The following is a 17,866-nucleotide window of genomic DNA, read 5'->3' on the forward strand; positions in this document are numbered from 1 at the left end:
CTCACTTGGAAAATTTCCTAGAGTTTTGTGACACTTTTAAAATCAATGGCGTTTCTGATGATGCCATTCGACTTTGGTTGTTTCCCTTTTTTTTTGAGGAATAAGGCTAAACAATGGTTGAACTCGTTACCACGAGGGTTAATCACTACTTGGGAACAAATGACCGAAAAGTTTTTATTAAAATATTTTTCACCTGTTAAAATAGCCAAATTACGTAATGATATCTCTTCTTTTGTGCAGATGGATTTAGAAACACTCTACGATGCATGGGAGAGATACAAGGACCATTTGAGAAGATGCCCTCACCATGGGTTACCACTTTTGCTACAGGTTCAAACGTTTCACAATGGTCTGAATCCTTCGACTCGACAGATGATCGATGCAGCCGCTAGTGGAACCATCAATAATAAGACACTTGAATATGCTTATGAATTTATAGAAGAGATGTCACTGAATAATTATCAGTGGCAAGTCATGAGGACAAAGCCAACGAAAATAGCTAGCTTTTTAAAGTCGATTCGAGCACCGTTTTTGCTAATCAGGTAGAACTTTTAAACAAAAAGATTGACGGTTTTTTTGGTTCTTTACAGGTTCACCCAGTAATGCAGTGCGAAGCAAGTGGAGGTGGATCAAGCAATTCAGATTACCCACCTTATGGCCACAACATGGAGAATGAGTAGTTAAATTACATGGGTAATAATCCTCGATCTCAAAATAATCCTTATAGTAATACTTACAATGCAAGTTGGAGGAACCACCCAAATTTCTCATGGGGAGGCCAAGGGAATAAGAGACCACCACCTCCAGGCTTCCAATAGCCACCCTACCAACAAGAGAAAAAGTCGAACCTTGAGGAGATGCTAACAAAATTCATCTCAGTGTCAAAAACTCATTTTTAGAATACCGAGACAGCATTTAAAAATTAACAAGCATCGATCCAAGGGCTCGAAACTCAGATAGGTCAGCTCACTAAATTGATATTTGAACGGCCATAAGGTAGCCTACCGAGTAACACTGAATCTAACCCAAGGGAGCAAATCAATGCAATCACCATTCAAGATGAGGAAGGGTTAGTTGCATCTGAACTAGAACCGAGGCAAGAAACTGTGGTAAGTAAAGGTAAGGGTGAGGTGGACCACATTAACCAGGAACTAGTAAGTAAAGAATACAAACCTCGTATGTCATACCCAAATGTGACAAGGAAAGACCGCACAGAAGAACAATTCGGTAAATTCCTTAAATTATTAAAGAAGCTACATATTAACTTACCATTTTTTGAAGCTCTTTCGCAGATGCCAAACACAGTCAAATTCTTAAAGGAGCTTTTAACAAATAAGCAGAAGTTGGATGAGGCGTTGCATGTGGAACTAAATGCGGTTTGCTCAGTCATATTGCAAAATGAGCTGACCAACAAATTAAAAGATCCAGGGATTTTTACGATTCCCTATTTAATTGGTAGCCTAGATGTAAATAATGCTTTGGCTGATTTAGGGGCTAGTATCAACGTCATGCCTTACAAAATATTTAAGCAACTAGGTCTTGGGAAACCCAAACAAACTAGGATGAGTATTCAATTAGCCGATAAAACAATTAGATTTCCTAGGGGGATTATTGGAGATGTACTCGTTAAAATTGACAAATTTAGATTCCCAGTTGATTTCGTTGTTCTAGACATAGAAGAGGATAGTAACGTTCCTTTAATTTTAGGGAGGCCCTTTTTAGCAATCGCTAGAACAATAATTGATGTTGGCACAAGTGAAGTCACACTTCATGTGGGAGACGAAACAATCACTCTTCAAGCTCGTAATTCGAGTAACACATCGAAAATTGAAGGTGGTTGTATAAATCATTCTACTAAAACTGACTACGTGGTGCAACCTACTTTGCAGGAAATAAGTTCAAAGAACCTACACGAGCCATGTTCAAGCAACAACAAAGGACCTATCTATGAAGAACGAAGGGTACAAATCGAGGAACTAGATCAATGGCAGACACAGAAACTGAGCCAGGACGAGCTCCATACATCACTAAATCAACTTAAGGTTGGAGACAAAGTACTACTAGATGCAGCAGATCCTCACATTACCACTTCTGAACCTAATGAAGAATTCCTCTCACGATACTCAGTATTTTTCCATATGGTACAGTCGAGGTAATTCACCCCAAATTCGAAAAATTTAAGGTAAACAATACTCATCTTGAACCTTATATTGATAAAGTTGATAGCAGGGATGATGAGTGTGAACTCTGAGAGCCACCATGATCACACACCAGAGAGGTAAGTCAAGCTTAGACTATAAATAAACGCTTCTCGGGAGGCAACCTAATCGCGTGATTCGTAAAAAGTAATAAATATTTATAATGAAGATCAGACCTAAAGTAACTATTATCACGACGAAAAGGCAAGCGCACCTATCGAACAATAGTATAGTAACGGTAAGACCGGGATATCGTACCCAAGGGAACCAAAAGTACTAATAATAACTATCTTTTTATTATCTAGCCTAAGAATAAAAGAGGTTTGTTTTAATTAACTAATTATTTAAACTAAGAACGCACAGAGAAAAGAATTGGGGAATTGCTTTTGGGAAGATCGATTGACTTGAGACAATACCTAAGGAAAAATCCACCTAGACTTTACTTGTTATTCTGGCCTGAATTGGACGATCATTCAACTTGTTCCGTAGAGATCCCTAAGTTATGTTATTATCCCTATTCAAGACTAATAACGTCTAATCCCTAGATTGAATAACCGAGACTTTTCTCTAATTAACACTCTAGGATTGCATTAAGTCGATCTATGGATCGCCTTATTAGGTTTTACCCTAATCCAAAAAAATCTTGTCACCCTAGTTCTAGGCGCGCAATCAACTCCGCTTAATTATGGAAAATGTACTCTTAGACAGGGTCTATTCCTCCTCTGAATAAGAGCGTGTCTTGAATTAGTATCCTGGGATATCAAAACAAGAATTAAGAATACATAATTAAGAACAAGTTAAATATTTATCATACGATTCAGAAAATAATAACAAGATTCGTCTTAGGTTTCATTCCCCTTAGGTATTTTGGGGATTTAGTTCATAACTAAATAAGAAAACATCTCAGAAGAATAAAGAATACAAAATATAAAGAAAACCCAAAACTCTTGAAGGGAAATTGAGGAGTGATCTTCAGTCTTGATGATGAATTCGGCTTCTGAGATGGATCAATCGGCTTCCTTAGGGTAATTCCTTACCCCTCTTCTCCCTCCCCCCTTTTCTCCTCCTCTTGTGCGTATTTATAGGCTTTGGAAATCCTAGAAACCCTTTAAAGTGGCCTTTTCTGAATTGGACTTAACTTAGGCTCAGCAGGGACACGTCTGTGTGACACGGCCGTGTGACATGATTGTCTGGCTGTGTTCGATCCGTTAAATTGCACACGGCCATGTGGGTCAATGGCCAGGTTGTGGGAATCGTGAAAGCTTTGGTCGATACCCTCGAAAGACACGGGCATGTGAGCTGCCTGTGTGGCAAGGCTTAAGCCATGTCATCTTCTCGATTTGGTCTGTTTTGTCTCTTTTTGGCTCATTTTTGGCTCCTTTTTACTCTTGGTTCTCTCCTGAGTACAAAACATGAAATTAAAGCATTAGGAACATCGAATTCACCAGTTCTAATGAGAAATGATCTATAAAATGCATTAAACATGGGGTAAAAATATATATAATTTACGGTTTATCAAATACCCTCACACTTAAGCATTTGCTTGTCCTCAAGCAAAATTCTCAACTCACAATCAGAATAAATCCTTCTCAACTTATAATTTCTATCAATAATAGCTCAAACTAATCCATAGGTAATCATACATTGAGAATTTAACTAAAAGAACATAAAAGTTTTCATCATTCCAAGTTGAGCATTTTATCCCTAAAATATAAGTGTCTTCCCTCATCTAAGTAATTACCTTTAATTCAGAATATCACAGAGTTTTACATCCTCACTAAAGATTCACTCAAATCAATCGAGGTGCTTTAAAGATAATAAAGGAAGCACTCAATAGTCAATAATGGAAAGTCATTACCATAGGCTTGCATGAAAATCAAATCTCCACCACTTTAATTTTAAGATGATACATCAATGAAAAGGTCTTTAGAGGGTTATAATGAGGCTTGGTTAGGGGGTGTGGTCATAAGCTGAAAGAAAGGGTTAGAATTGAGATTGAATTGAAAAGTGGCCTAACTAGAAAAATAGTTAATCTTCACTTGCATACAACAGAGCTTCTCTCAGAATATGAAATTACAGATATACATACATAGTTGTGTTTTTCTTATCAAGAACAAGTTAAATAATATAAACTAATTATCAAGAATAAAACATAGCTAGGTAATCTATTCAACTCAAATTTCAACAAAAATAGGGATTAATTTAGGGGATTTCAACAATAATGGGTTAATGGGTTAATGACGAGGGTTAATCAATGAAAAAGGGTTAGTAGGCTCAACGGGGGTTCACTAAGGGTTTAGTTATGTGGGAAGGCTTTTTCATGGCATGAGTGGGTTAATCCTAAGTGCCTTAATCATTTTAATATATCAAATCAAATGGTGTGGTCTCGACATGCATAATCAAGCAAGTTCTAGAATAATAGTTCAATACTGACGCACTCAAAGCAATAATAAAAGTGAGCATGAAAGGATGAATAGATGCTCAAAAGGCTCAAAAATCTCACACAAAAAATTATGGCTTTTTGATGTTTAGACTCGTGAATTCTAATTCAAAGTAATACCTAGACTTGGGGAAACAACCTATAATTTAATTTCTTAAAAATCAACTTATCATGCTTGATTCTCTAATGTCTTAAAGTTTAAATGATCAATGCATAAATCCCTATTTTTTACTTCAAAATATATCAATCAAAATCATAAATCAATTAAAATTTATCCTAAATATGATATGCAAGTTTTTCATGAGAACAAGGTGATTATTCAGGGATCTTTTTCTGATAGTGAAATAAATACCCCCCACACTTAAGATGTATACTACCCTCAATGTACAATAATAAATGTTAGAGAATAAAAATAAGATAGGGAGAGAAGTGAAACTTCCTGTATGATGAATTCCTCGAACTTAGAGTTTTGGAGAGTGATTGGTTTGAGAGTGGAGGAGGATACTACGGTAGTCGTAGAGGTTCATTAGGCCATAAGTCCTACACCAAAAGAATATTATATCTAGTGGTAGCTATGGCCGTGGTCGAGCAGGACATGGCAGTCGTGGAGAACCTTCCTCGGTGGACTTGTAGTTCCTATGTGATGATGAGCTTAGGAGTTCTATATAACTGCGATAAAATCAGAAACTTTTTAGGAGATATTAGGAAGTATAAGGATTCGAAAAGAAATAACCGAAATAAAGGATAAAAATAAAATTCTAAAATCTAATAAAAATAATAGAATAGTTTCAATAATAAGTAAAAATAGAAAATAATAAATAATTTTTTCTAAATATCTTCATCGCTAGATGGTTTACGAGGCGGGCCTAGCGATGAGATGGGAAGGTGCTGACAACTCTGCTGTAAAGTAGCATCAATGTTGTCAAATTGTTGAAAACATTGAAGCTCGAATCGGATGAGGTGCTCAGAGATGTTAGCATATGAAGCTACACATGAACTAGACGAAAGGGTAGTGGTGGCTGAGAATAGGGATCAGGGAGTGGAGAAGGGGAGATTTCGGCTAGGGCTTTTGAAAGGAAGAAGAAAATGAACAGTGATTTGCTTATATAGGGGAGGGCTACGCGGCCTAGGGCCACACCCGTATACGTATGAGGGTGAGTCCGTGTGTTTCAAATTTTGCAATTTTAGGTCGTGATTGTTTATTCTCCCATGCCCGTGTGTCTTGGGCGTGTATGCTACACAGCCATATCGCACGGCCATGCCTAGCTTTGTTCGTTCTCCCCCGCCCATGTTAAGGTGCCACGTCTGTGTATTGTCGTCCACGGCTTAGCGGAACGGGCGTGTCTCATGCCCGTGTCGAAGAAACAGAATCGAGCCTTGTCCCTAGCACGCCCGTGGGTTTCCATTCCCACGCCCGTGTTCCTCTATCAAGTTCACCCATGGCCATGTCGTACGACCGTGGGGATTTATCGTATCCCGCTTTTCGCACAACCGTATCGCACGACCGTGTTTCTCTCCGTGTTTTGCACACGGCCTTATGCACGGCCGTGTGGTGCTGGGAACCTGTGCTTCAAATACTCTGTTAGTGACCTAAATGTTTAACACTTGAATTTAAAAAAAAATTTAAAATGGTTAGTACTCAGGTTGCCTCCCGAGAAGTTACCTTGTTAGTATACTCAGGGCGGTTTGTGGAGTCGTAGCTCCTCTCTATCGACTTTAAAATCCTCACCATTATAAAGTTTGAGACGTTTTCCGTTTACTTTAAAAGTACCATATGATGGGTGACTTACCTCTATCGTGCCATATGGATGAACAGATTGAATTATGAAGGGTCCTGACCATCGTGATTTTAGTTTCCCAGGAAACAATTTGAGTCTTGAGTTGTATAGTAAGACAAGATCTCCAACTTCAAATTGTTTTCGTTGGTTTAAACAAACATCATGGCGCCGCTTTGTTGCTTCCTTGTATAGGCCTGAATTTTCATATGCATTGGCTCGCCATTCATCTAGCTCGTTCAGCTGCATCATCCTATTTTTTCCTGCAAGTTCGGGATCAAGGTTTAGAAATTTAATAGCCCAAAAAGTTTTATGCTCTAGTTCGAATGGGAGATGACAACTTTTTCCATAAACCAGTCTGTAAGGTGATGTCCCTATAGGAGTCTTAAAAGCGGTTCTGTAAGCCCATAAGGCATTGTCTATTTTTGTTGCCCAGTCTTTTCTGTTTGATTCTACCATTTTTTCAAGGATCCATTTTGAGTTCTCGGTTTGCTACTTAAGCTTGTCCATTAGTTTGAGGATGGTATGGGGTGGCCGTTCTATGATGAACTCCGTATTTCTTAAGGATTTTTTCAATTTGGGTATTACAAAAATGAGTGCCCCTGTCGCTGATAATTGCTCTAGGTGTTCCGAATCTCGAAAAGAGTTTTTTAAGGAAACGTACTACCACTCTAGCATCATTAGTAGGTAGAGCTTGAGCTTCTACCCATTTGGACATGTAGTCAACTGATACTAAGATATATTTATTTCCAAATGAACTGGGGAATGGGCCAATGAAATCGATACCCCACAAGTCAAATATTTCACAAGAAAGCATATAGTTTTGAGGCATTTCATCACGTTTAGATATGTTACCTGTCCGTTGGCATTTATCACATAAAGTAACATACCTGCTGGCGTCTTTGAATAATAAAGGCCAATAAAAACCTGATTCAAGTATTTTGTGTGCGGTCTTTGTTCCACCATAGTGTCCTTCGGTTGGCCCTGAGTGGCAGTGTTCCAATATTTTTGATATTTCTAATCCTGTAACGCATCTTTTAATGACTTGATCTGCACATCTGCGAAACAGAAATGGATCATCCCAAAAGTATTTTTTTACATCATTAAAGAATCGTTTCTTTTGCTGGTGTGTTAACCCTTTTAGGATAATGTTAGCAGCTAAAAAATTCGCGATGTCTGCAAACCAAGGTACCTCAGAGTTAGATATAGTGAAAAATTGTTCTTCAGGGAATGAATCATTAATTTCCACATCATCTAGTTCTCTTGTACTGGTTTTCTCAAGCCTGGACAAATGATCAGTTGCTAGATTTTTAGCTCCTTTCTTGTCCTGAATTTCCAAGTCAAATTCCTAAAAAAGGAGAATCCATCGGATGAGTCGAGGTTTTGCATCGGTTTTAGTTAAAAGATAGCGAAGGGCGGAATGGTCAGTGTAAACAACAACTTTAGACAATATGAGATATGATCGAAATTTATCAAAAGCAAAAAGCACAACCAGCAACTCTTTTTTCGTAGTAGTATAGTTTTCTTGTGCAGCCATTAAGGTTTTGCTGGCGTAACAGATAGGTTGAAAATGCTTGTCTCTTCGTTGTCCCAGTACTGCACCTACTGCAAAATCACTCGCATCACGCATTAGTTCAAATGGAAAGTTCCAATCAGGTGCAATTATAATGGGAGCATTAATTAATTTATCCTTTAAAGTATTAAATGCTTCTAAACATTCCTGATCGAAGTTAAAAGGTATATCTTTTTTTAGCAATTTAGTTAAAGGCTTAACTATTTTAGAAAAATCCTTAATGAATCTTCTGTAAAAACCAGCATGTCCTAAAAAGCTTCTAATAGCCTTAACTGAATCAGGAGGTGGTAATTTCTCGATTGTTTCTACTTTAGATTTATCAACCTCAATCCCTTTACTAGAAATTTTATGCCCTAGTACAATACCTTCTTGAACCATGAAGTGACATTTCTCCCAGTTAAGCACAAGGTTTGTTTCTTCACATCTTATTAAAACTCATTTTAAATTTTTAAAGCAGAGATGGAAAGAGTTACCGAATACCAAAAAATCATCCATGAAGACTTTCATGATATCTTCCATGAGTTCGTCGAATATAGCTATCATACAGCTCTAAAAAGTAGCAGGGGCATTACATAATCCAAAAGGCATTCTATGATAAGTGAACGTACCATATGGGCATGTGAATGTCGTCTTTTCTTGATATTCAAGAGCTATTGGGATTTGGAAGTAACCAGAGAGTCCGTCTAGGAAGCAATAATACATGTGCCCGGATAATCTTTCTAACATTTGGTCAATGAATGGCAAGGGGAAGTGATCTTTTCTTGTAGCGTCATCCAGTTTCCTGTAGTCTATGCAAACTCTCCATCCTGTAACCGTTCTTGTTGGGATTAGCTCACTCTTCTCGTTGGTCACAACCGTCATGCCTCCTTTCTTGGGGACAACCTACACTGGACTTACCCAAGAACTGTCAGAAATAGGATAAATAATTCCAACATCTAGAAGCTTAATTACCTCGGCGTTTACAACTTCCTTCATGTTGGGGTTTAGACGTCTTTGAGCTTACACACATGGTTTGTATTCATCTTCCATTAAAATTTTGTGGGTGCAAAAAGAAGGACTGATTCCTTTAATGTCAGAAAGTTTCCATGCTATAACCTTCTTATGTTCTTTTAATACTTGGATTAATTCCTCTTTCTTCTTGGGTTGCAAATTAGAAGCAATAATAACTGGTAATGTAGAACTATTTACAAGGAATGCATATTCTAAATGATTTGGTAATTATTTAAGTTCCAGTTTGGGAGGCTCCTCAATCGAGGGTTTTTGCCTAAGTTCATCGTTGATCTTAATACCCTCATATTCTACTTGTTTTGACGAATAGTTATTAGGTTCCTCAGCTATCTCCTCGTCTTGAGCTGGACACAGTTCTGTCATCTCCTCTTGTACAATTTCCTAAAAAGAGTCTTGAGTAATATGATCAATAGAGTCAATGAAATAACATGAATCATCTTGTTCCCTAGAGAATCTCATAGCATCATAAATTTTAAAGATCATTTCCTCGTCACCTACTCTAAGTACCAATTTACCGTCACCCACGTCAATCACGGCTCTAGTAGTGGCTAGGAATGGGCACCCTAAAATTAAGGGTACTTCCACATCTTCATCCATGTCCAGCACAACAAAATCAACAAGGAATATAAATTTATCTACTTTTACCAGTACGTCTTCTATAATACCCCTAGGATATTTAACAGATCTATCAGCTAATTGAATGCTCATCCTAGTGGGTTTAGGTACCCCAAGACCAAGCTGTTTGAACATTTTATAGGGCATCAAATTAATACTAGCTCCTAAATCAGCTAGTGCTTTTTCAATATTCAGGTTACCAATTAAGCAAGGGATAATAAAACTTCCTGGATCTTTTAGTTTGGTTGGCAGCTTATTTTGGAGTATGGCGAAACACTCCTCGTTGAGTTCTACCGTAGATAAATCCTCGAACTTCCTTTTATTTGTTAAAACTCCTTCAAAAATTTTGCATATGTAGGCATCTATGAGATAGCTTCAACAAAAGGTAAGTTGATATGTAATTGCTTAAAAAGTTCAAGAAACTTACCGAATTGTGCGTCAATGCGGTCTTTTTTTAATTTTGCTGGATATGGAACCGGTGGTGTATATTCCTCCGGCACTGGTTTGTCACTATTTTTGGGTTTTTATTCCCTCCTTTCACTTTCCACAGCTTTTTGTGCTAACTTCTTTTCAGATTCAGCTAACACTTTCCCACTCCTTAGTGTAACCGCTTTGACATGCTCTCTTGATTTGGTATTACTAAATAATTTTTCTGGTGGTCTTTCCGAGATTAGTTTAGAAAGCTGGCTTATCTGAGTTTCTAGTCCTTGGATCGATGCTTGTTGATTCTTAAGTGCTGTCTCGGTATTTTGGAAACAGGTTTCTGACATTGATATAAATTTTGAGAGCATCTCCTTAAGGTTCGGTTTCTTCTCTTGTTGATAAGGTGCCTGTTGAAAACCGTGAGGATTTTGTGGCTTTTGATTCCCTTGACTTTCCCAGGAAAAATTTGGGTAGTTCCTCCAACCTGCATTATAGGTATTACTGTATGGGTTATTTTGAGGCCTAAAGTTATTGTTACCCATATAGTTGACTTGTTCCTCTTCGGTTGTGGGATTGAAGGATTGATATTCTGTATACACACCTCCTCTGCCTGAGTCACACCTCATTACTGGATGTACCTGCGTAGAACCAAGAAAACTATCAATCTTTTTATTGAGAAGTTCTACCTGATTAGAGAGCATGGTGACTGAATCGATGTTAGAAACGCCGGCTGTTTTTGTCGGCTTTGTCCTCATAACTTGCCACTAATAGTTATTCAGTGACATCTCCTCTATAAATTCATAGGCATCTTTCGGTGTTTTATTGTTGATGGTTCCACCAGCAGCTGCGTCAATCATTTGTCTTGTCGAAGGATTCACACCATTGTAGAACGTTTGAACTTGCAGCCATAGAGGTAACCCATGCTGAGGGCACCTTCTCAATAGATCCTTGTATCTCTCCCATTCATCGTAAAGTGTTTCTAAATCCATCTGCACAAAAGAAGAGATATCATTATGTAATTTAGTTGTTTTAGCCGGCGAAAAATATTTTAGTAAAAATTTCTCGGTCATTTGTTCCCAAGTAGTGATAGACCCTCATGGTAACGAGTTTAACCATTGTTTAGCTTTGTTTTTCAGTGAGAAGGGAAATAACCGAAGACGGATGGCATCATCAGAAACGCCATTGATTTTGAATGTATCACAAAATTCCAGGAAATTTGCTAAGTGAGTGTTGGGATCTTCATCCTGCAAACCATCAAACTGAACAAACTGCTGTATCATCAGAATAGTGTTAGGTTTTAATTCAAAATTATTCGCAGCAATAGTAGGTCTAATTATACTTGATTCAGTTCCTGTTAAAGAGGGTTTAGCATAGTCATACATAGTACTTGGAGTAAGATTTTAATTAGCTGCAATTGTAGGAGACAATTGATTGTCTTGGTTTTCAGCCATCTCATCGGTTGGAGGTTGAGTATTGTCTTCTTGTTAGTTTTCTGTGTATCGTAAACTATGCCTTATTTCTCTTTGATTTCTACGAACTGTTCGATCGATTTCTTCATCAAAAAGTAAGGGTCTTGACGGATTTCTTCTAGTCATAAACTATAAAAACCTGCCAAGAGAAAAAAAAAGTAAATTAATAAATAATAATAATAAAATAAAAATTAAATTGCAAGAAAAATAAATGGCTAAAGTAATAAAAATTTAGTGTTCCTAATATTTCGCCTTCCCGAAGACGCCAAAAAAACTAGATCGCGTGATTCGTAACAAGTAATAAATATTTATAATGAAGATCAGACCTAGACTAACTATTATCACGACGAAAAGGCAAGCGTACCTATCAAACAATTGTATAATAATGGCAAGACCGGGATATCATACCCAAGGGAACCAAAAGTACTAGTAATAACTATCTTTTTATTATCTAGCCTAAGAATAAAAGGGGTTTGTTTTAATTAACTAATTATTTAAACTAAGAACGCACAGAGAAAAGAATTGAGGAATTGCTTTTGGGAAAATCGATTGACTTGAGACAATACCTAAAGAAAAATCCACCTAGACTTTACTTGCTATTCTGGCTCCGAATCGGACGATTTATTCATTCAACTTGTTCCGTAGAGATCCCTAAGTTATGTTATTATCCCTATTCAAGACTAATAACGTCTAATCCCTAGATTGAATAACTAGACTTTTCTTTAATTAACACTCTAGGATTGCATTAACTGGATCTATGGATCCCCTTATTAGGTTTCACCCTAATTCGACAAAATCTTGTCACCCTATTTCTAGGCGCGCAATCAACTCCGTTTAATTATGGCAAATGTACTCTTAGACAGGGTCTATTCCTCCTCTGAATAAGAGCTTGTCTTGAATTAGTATCCTGGGATATCAAAACAAGAATTAAGAACACATAATTAAGAATAAGTTAAATATTTATCATGCGATCCAGAAAATAATAACAAGATTCGTCTTAGGTTTCATTCCCCTTAGGTATTTAGGGGATTTAGTTCATAACTAAATAAGAAAACATCTCAAAAGAATAAAGAATACAAAACATAAAGAAAACCCAAAACTCCTGAAGGGAAATTAAGGAGAGATATTCAGTCTTGATGATGAATCCGGTTTCCAAGATGGATCAATCGGCTTCCTTAGGGTAATTCCTTACCCCTATTCTCCCTCCCCCATTTTCTCCTCCTCTGGTGTGTATTTATAGGCTTTGGGATGCCTAGAAACCCTCCAAAGTGGCCTTTTCCGAATTGGACATAACTTGGGCTCAGTAGGGACACGCTCGTGTGACACGACCGTGTGACGTGATTGTCAGGCCGTGTTCGATCTGTTAAATTGCACACGGCCGTGTGGGTCAATAGCTAGGCCGTGTGAATCGTGAAAGCCTTGGTCGACACCCTCGAAAGACACGGGCGTGTGAGCTGTCCGTGTGGCAAGGCTTAAGCCATGTCATCTTCTCGATTTGGTCCGTTTTGTCCCTTTTTGGCTCGTTTTTGGCTTATTTTGACTCTTGGTGCTCTCCTGAGTACAAAACATGAAATTAAAGCATTAGGAGCATCGAATTCACCAGTTCTAATGAGAAATCATTTATAAAATGCATTAAACATGGGGTAAAAATATATATAATTTACGGTTTATCACAACCCAAGCACTAACAGAAATGATTTATTTAAATTCTAGTTTTTCACATCTAACCTACTAACTGAGTCTTAAAACACAGGGTTTTCCCATCCACACGGCCAGGTACACGGGCGTGCCTTAGGCCGTGCACACACCACAGGAGGAGAAACGGCCGTGCAATATGGCCGTGTGAAAACAGGGCAAAATTTTTCCCCAACACGAGATGCGATAATCGCCACGGCCGTGTGATAAGGCCGTGGGCAAAACTGCCAAACCAACACGGGCGTGTGACACGCCCGTGTTTGGAGACCGTGGTCGATCCTGCCAATTTCTATATAAACACATTATTTATTTTATTTTTATCTTTATATTTTGAAATTACTTTTTATTTCCTTTTAATACTATTTTATCTTGAGTTTTTACAGTTTTTATTTTTGGCTATTTCATTACAAGTAATTATGTTTCATTATATTTCCTAAAGAGTTCTTGATTTTATCAAAGTCATAAAGAGCTCCGAAGCTCATCATCAAATAGGAACTAAAAACTCCAATGGCAAAGGACTTATGGACTAATGAACCTCTACCACCACCAGAGTATCCTCCTCCACTCTCATCGTTGCCTTGGCCGATTATACTCCATAACTCCAATTCAAGGAGTATATTCACCATTTAGGAAGTTTTACTTCTCTCCCTATCTTATGGTTATTTATCTATATTTTTCAATATATCTATCTTTGTACATTGAGGGCAATGTACATCTTAAGTGTGGGGGTCTTTTATATCATCATTAGAAATCCCTAAATTTTGTCTTATTCTCACATGAATCACTCATATCACTATTAGAATGAATTTTAATTAATTTATGATTTTTATTAATATGTCTTGAATTAAAACATAGGCATTTATGCTTTGATTGTTTAAACTTTAAGACATTAGGGAATCAAGCATGATAAGTTGATTTTTGAAGAATTATAAACTTTTAGGTTGTTTCCCTAAGTTTAGGTATTATCATGAGTTGAAATTCACAAGTTTAAACATCAAAAAGCCATAATTTTTGTGAGATCTTGAGCCTTTAGAGCATATTTTATTTCTTTCATGCTCACTTTTATTATGAATGTGTCAGTACTGATTTGTTAATCTAGAACTTGCTTGATTATGCATGTCAAGACCACACCATTTGATTTGATATGTCAAGATGATAAAGGCACTTAGTTTTAACCCACTCACTCCACAAAAGCCTACCTTCATAATTGACCTTTAGTGAACCCCTTTGAGCCTAACAAGCCATTAATTGATTTACCCTTAATATTAACCTATAACCCATTATTGTTGAAATCCCCTAATTTGATCATTATTTTTGTCGAAATTTGATTTGAACTAATTGTTTAGCTATGTTTTGCTCTTCTATGTATTTAACTTGTTCTTAAAAAAAAAACTTCAACACATATTAGTAGTAATTCGTCATTTTTGAGCTTGAATGTTAATTCCATAGTCTGAGAAGAAGCTCACTTGTACTCAACTGATGACAGGTCATTTTTCTAGCTAGATAATTTTTCAATTCAATCCCGATTCTAACCTTTTCTTTCAGCTTGTGACCACACCCTCTAACCGAAGCCACGTTACAACCCTCTAAAGACCTTTTTGATTAATGTATCATCTCAATATCTAGTGGTGGAGATTTGATTTTCATGCAAGCCTATGGTAATAACTTTTCATATTGACTAATGAGTGCTTTAATTGATATCCTTAAACACCTTGAGTGATTTGAGTGAATCTTTAGTGAGGATGTTAAACTCTGTGATATTTTGATCAAAGATAATCACTTAGATAAGGGGAGACACCTATGTTTTCATGATAAAATACTCAACTTGGAATGTTTGAAACTTTGATGTACTTTTAGTTGAATTTTCAATGTATGAATACTTATTAATTATTTTGAGATATTATTAAGAGGGATTAAAAATTGAGAAGAATTTATTTTGATTGTGAGTTGAGGATTTTGCTTGAGGACAAGCAAACACTTAAGTGTGGGGGTATCTGATAAACCGTAATTTATACATGTTTTTATCCCATGCTTAGCACATTTATGAATGGTTTCTCCTTAGATTTGGTGAATTCAATGCTCCTAATTCTTTAATTTCATGTTTTATACTTGGTGAGCATAGGAGAGTAAAAAGAGCGAGAAACGGGCCGAAAATAGAAAAAATAGACCCACATGGGAAATCAACACGGCCTGGACTTCCTCACACGGGTGTGTCACATGGCCGTGTCCATTTGGCAGGATTGAAGCACGACTTACACGGGTAGACTACACGCCTGTGCCTATTCAACAGCCTTGACCACAGGCTGGAGTAATCGCACACGGGCGTGTCTCTGCCGATCCCAAGTATAACCTTATTTGGAAAAGGCCAATTTTGAGGGCTCTTAGGCATTCTAAAGCCTATTTAAACACCTAAGGAGGCACTTAGAAAAGGGACGCAGAGTAGGAGGCAAGGAATTACTCAAAGAAAGCCGATTGGTCCACTCAGAAGCCAGATCCATCATCAAGACTGAAGATCTCCCTTCAATTTCCATTCAGGGGTTTTGGGTTTTCATTATGTTTTGTATTCATTATTCTTCTGAGATATTTTCTTCTATAATTATGAACTAAACCCCCTAAATACTTAAGGGGAATGAAACCTAAAACGAATCTTGTTATTATTATCTGAATTGTATGATAAATATTTGACTTGTTCTGAATTATGTGTTCTTAATTCTTACTTTAATATTCCAGGATATTGATTCGAGTTAATGCTCTTATTCAGAGGAGGAATAGAGCCTGTCTAAGAGTAAATTTGTCATAATTAAGAGGAGTTGATTGCACGCCTAGAGATAGGGTGATAAGATTTTGCCAGATTAAGGTGAAACCTAATAAGGGGATCTATATATCGAGTTAATGCAACACTAAGTGTTAATTAGAAAGAGATTTCAATTAATCAACCTTGGGTTAGACGTTAGTAGTCTCGAGAGAGATAATAATATAACTTAGGGATTTTTACGGATCAAGTCAAATGAATAAATCGTCTGATTTAGAGTCAAATAACAAGTGAAGTCTTGGTAGATTTTTCCTTGGGTATTGTCTTAATCAATCGAATTTTCCCAAAAGCTTTTCCCCAATTTCTCTCTGTGCTCTCTTAGTTTAGTAATTAATTTGGATAAACAAATCCCTTAAATTTTAGGCTAGATAATAAAAAGAAAGTAATTACTAGTACTCTTGGTTCCTTTGGGTTCGATAATTCAGTCTTGCTAAAGCTATACTACTGTTCGATAGGTACAGCTGCCTTCATCATGATAATAGTTAGTTTCAAGAACGATTAATTATAAATAATTAAAACTTGTCGCGAATATCACATATCAATAACAGTGAAGAACAAGTATCCCTTGCTGAGGATTGATGATCTTTTCGATCAGCTGAGAGGAGCCACTGTATTTTCTAAAATAGATTTGAGGTCGGGTTACTACCAGTTAAGATTCAAGGAACAAGATGTACCGAAGACTACTTTTCAAACAAGATATGGGCATTACGAGTTTCTTGTTATGCCCTTTGGATTGACAAATGCCCCAGCGATATTTATGGACTTGATGAATCGCATCTTCCGACTGTATTTGGATAGGTTCATCGTAGTTTTTATTGATGACATCTTGGTTTATTCGCGTAACAAGAGTGAACACGCAGAGCATTTGAGAACTATATTACAGACCTTGAGGGATAAGCAACTCTATGCCAAGTTTAGTAAGAGAGAGTTTTGGCTCAACGAAGTCAGATTTCTAGGGCACATTGTATCGGGTGACAGAATCAGAGTTGACCCAAATAACGTCTCAGCTATTGTAGAATGGAAACCGCCAAGAAATGTAACAGAGGTTCATAGTTTTATAGGGCTAGCGGGATACTATAGACGATTTGTAAACAGATTCTCTATGATAGCTACACCGATAACAAGGCTTTTATAGAAAGATATCAAATTGGAATGGATAGTAGAATGCTAATAGAGTTTCGAGAAATTAAAGGCTTTGTTGACCAAAGCCCTAATTTTAGTGCAACCAGAGTCGGGCAAAGAATTTGTAGTTTTTTGTGACGCTTCCCTAAACGGTTTAGGGTGTGTGCTCATGCAAGAAGGTAAAGTTATAGCCTATTCCTCGAGGCAGTTAAAACCTCACGAGAGAAATTATCCGACCCATGATTTAGAGCTGGCAGCTATTGTGTTCGCACTGAAGAGTTGGCGACACCATTTGTATGGTGAGAGATGCCGAGTATTTATCGATCATAAGTGTATAAAGTATCTGATGAATAAGAAAGAGTTGAATTTGAGGCAACGATGATGGTTAGAGCTAATAAAAGATTATGAGTTGATATCGACTATCATCTAGGAAAGGCGAACGTAGTCGTCGACGCTTTGAGTAGCAGTCATTGTTTGCCTTGAGAGCCTTGAACACTTAATTGACTATATCTAATGATGGATCGGTCCTAGCGAAGTTAAGGGCTAGACCGACTTTTCTTCATGAAATTTGTGAAGCTCAAAAAGATAATGAGAAACTGCAAGCCAAGATAACTCTGTGTGAATCAGAGATTGAGTCAGATTTTCTTATTAGTGCTGCTGGTTGTATAATGTTCAAAGATAGAGTTTGTGTACCCAAAAATAGTGAGCTCATTCAGAAGATTTTGTGAGAGGCACA

General features: G+C 37.1%; 2 non-coding genes across 2 annotated transcripts; one reads left to right on the forward strand and one right to left on the reverse strand.

The window, feature by feature from the left end:
- Positions 1–207: 207 nt before the first annotated feature.
- On the reverse strand, positions 208–314 carry LOC128280040 (small nucleolar RNA R71). The gene has a single exon (XR_008270222.1). It is a non-coding gene; the product is annotated as a small nucleolar RNA R71 (small nucleolar RNA).
- Positions 315–10,947: 10,633 nt separating this feature from the next.
- On the forward strand, positions 10,948–11,053 carry LOC128280335 (small nucleolar RNA R71). The gene has a single exon (XR_008270515.1). It is a non-coding gene; the product is annotated as a small nucleolar RNA R71 (small nucleolar RNA).
- Positions 11,054–17,866: the final 6,813 nt, after the last annotated feature.

Source organism: Gossypium arboreum, chromosome 8, assembly GCF_025698485.1.
Source record: "Gossypium arboreum isolate Shixiya-1 chromosome 8, ASM2569848v2, whole genome shotgun sequence".
Classification (NCBI taxonomy): domain Eukaryota; kingdom Viridiplantae; phylum Streptophyta; class Magnoliopsida; order Malvales; family Malvaceae; genus Gossypium; species Gossypium arboreum.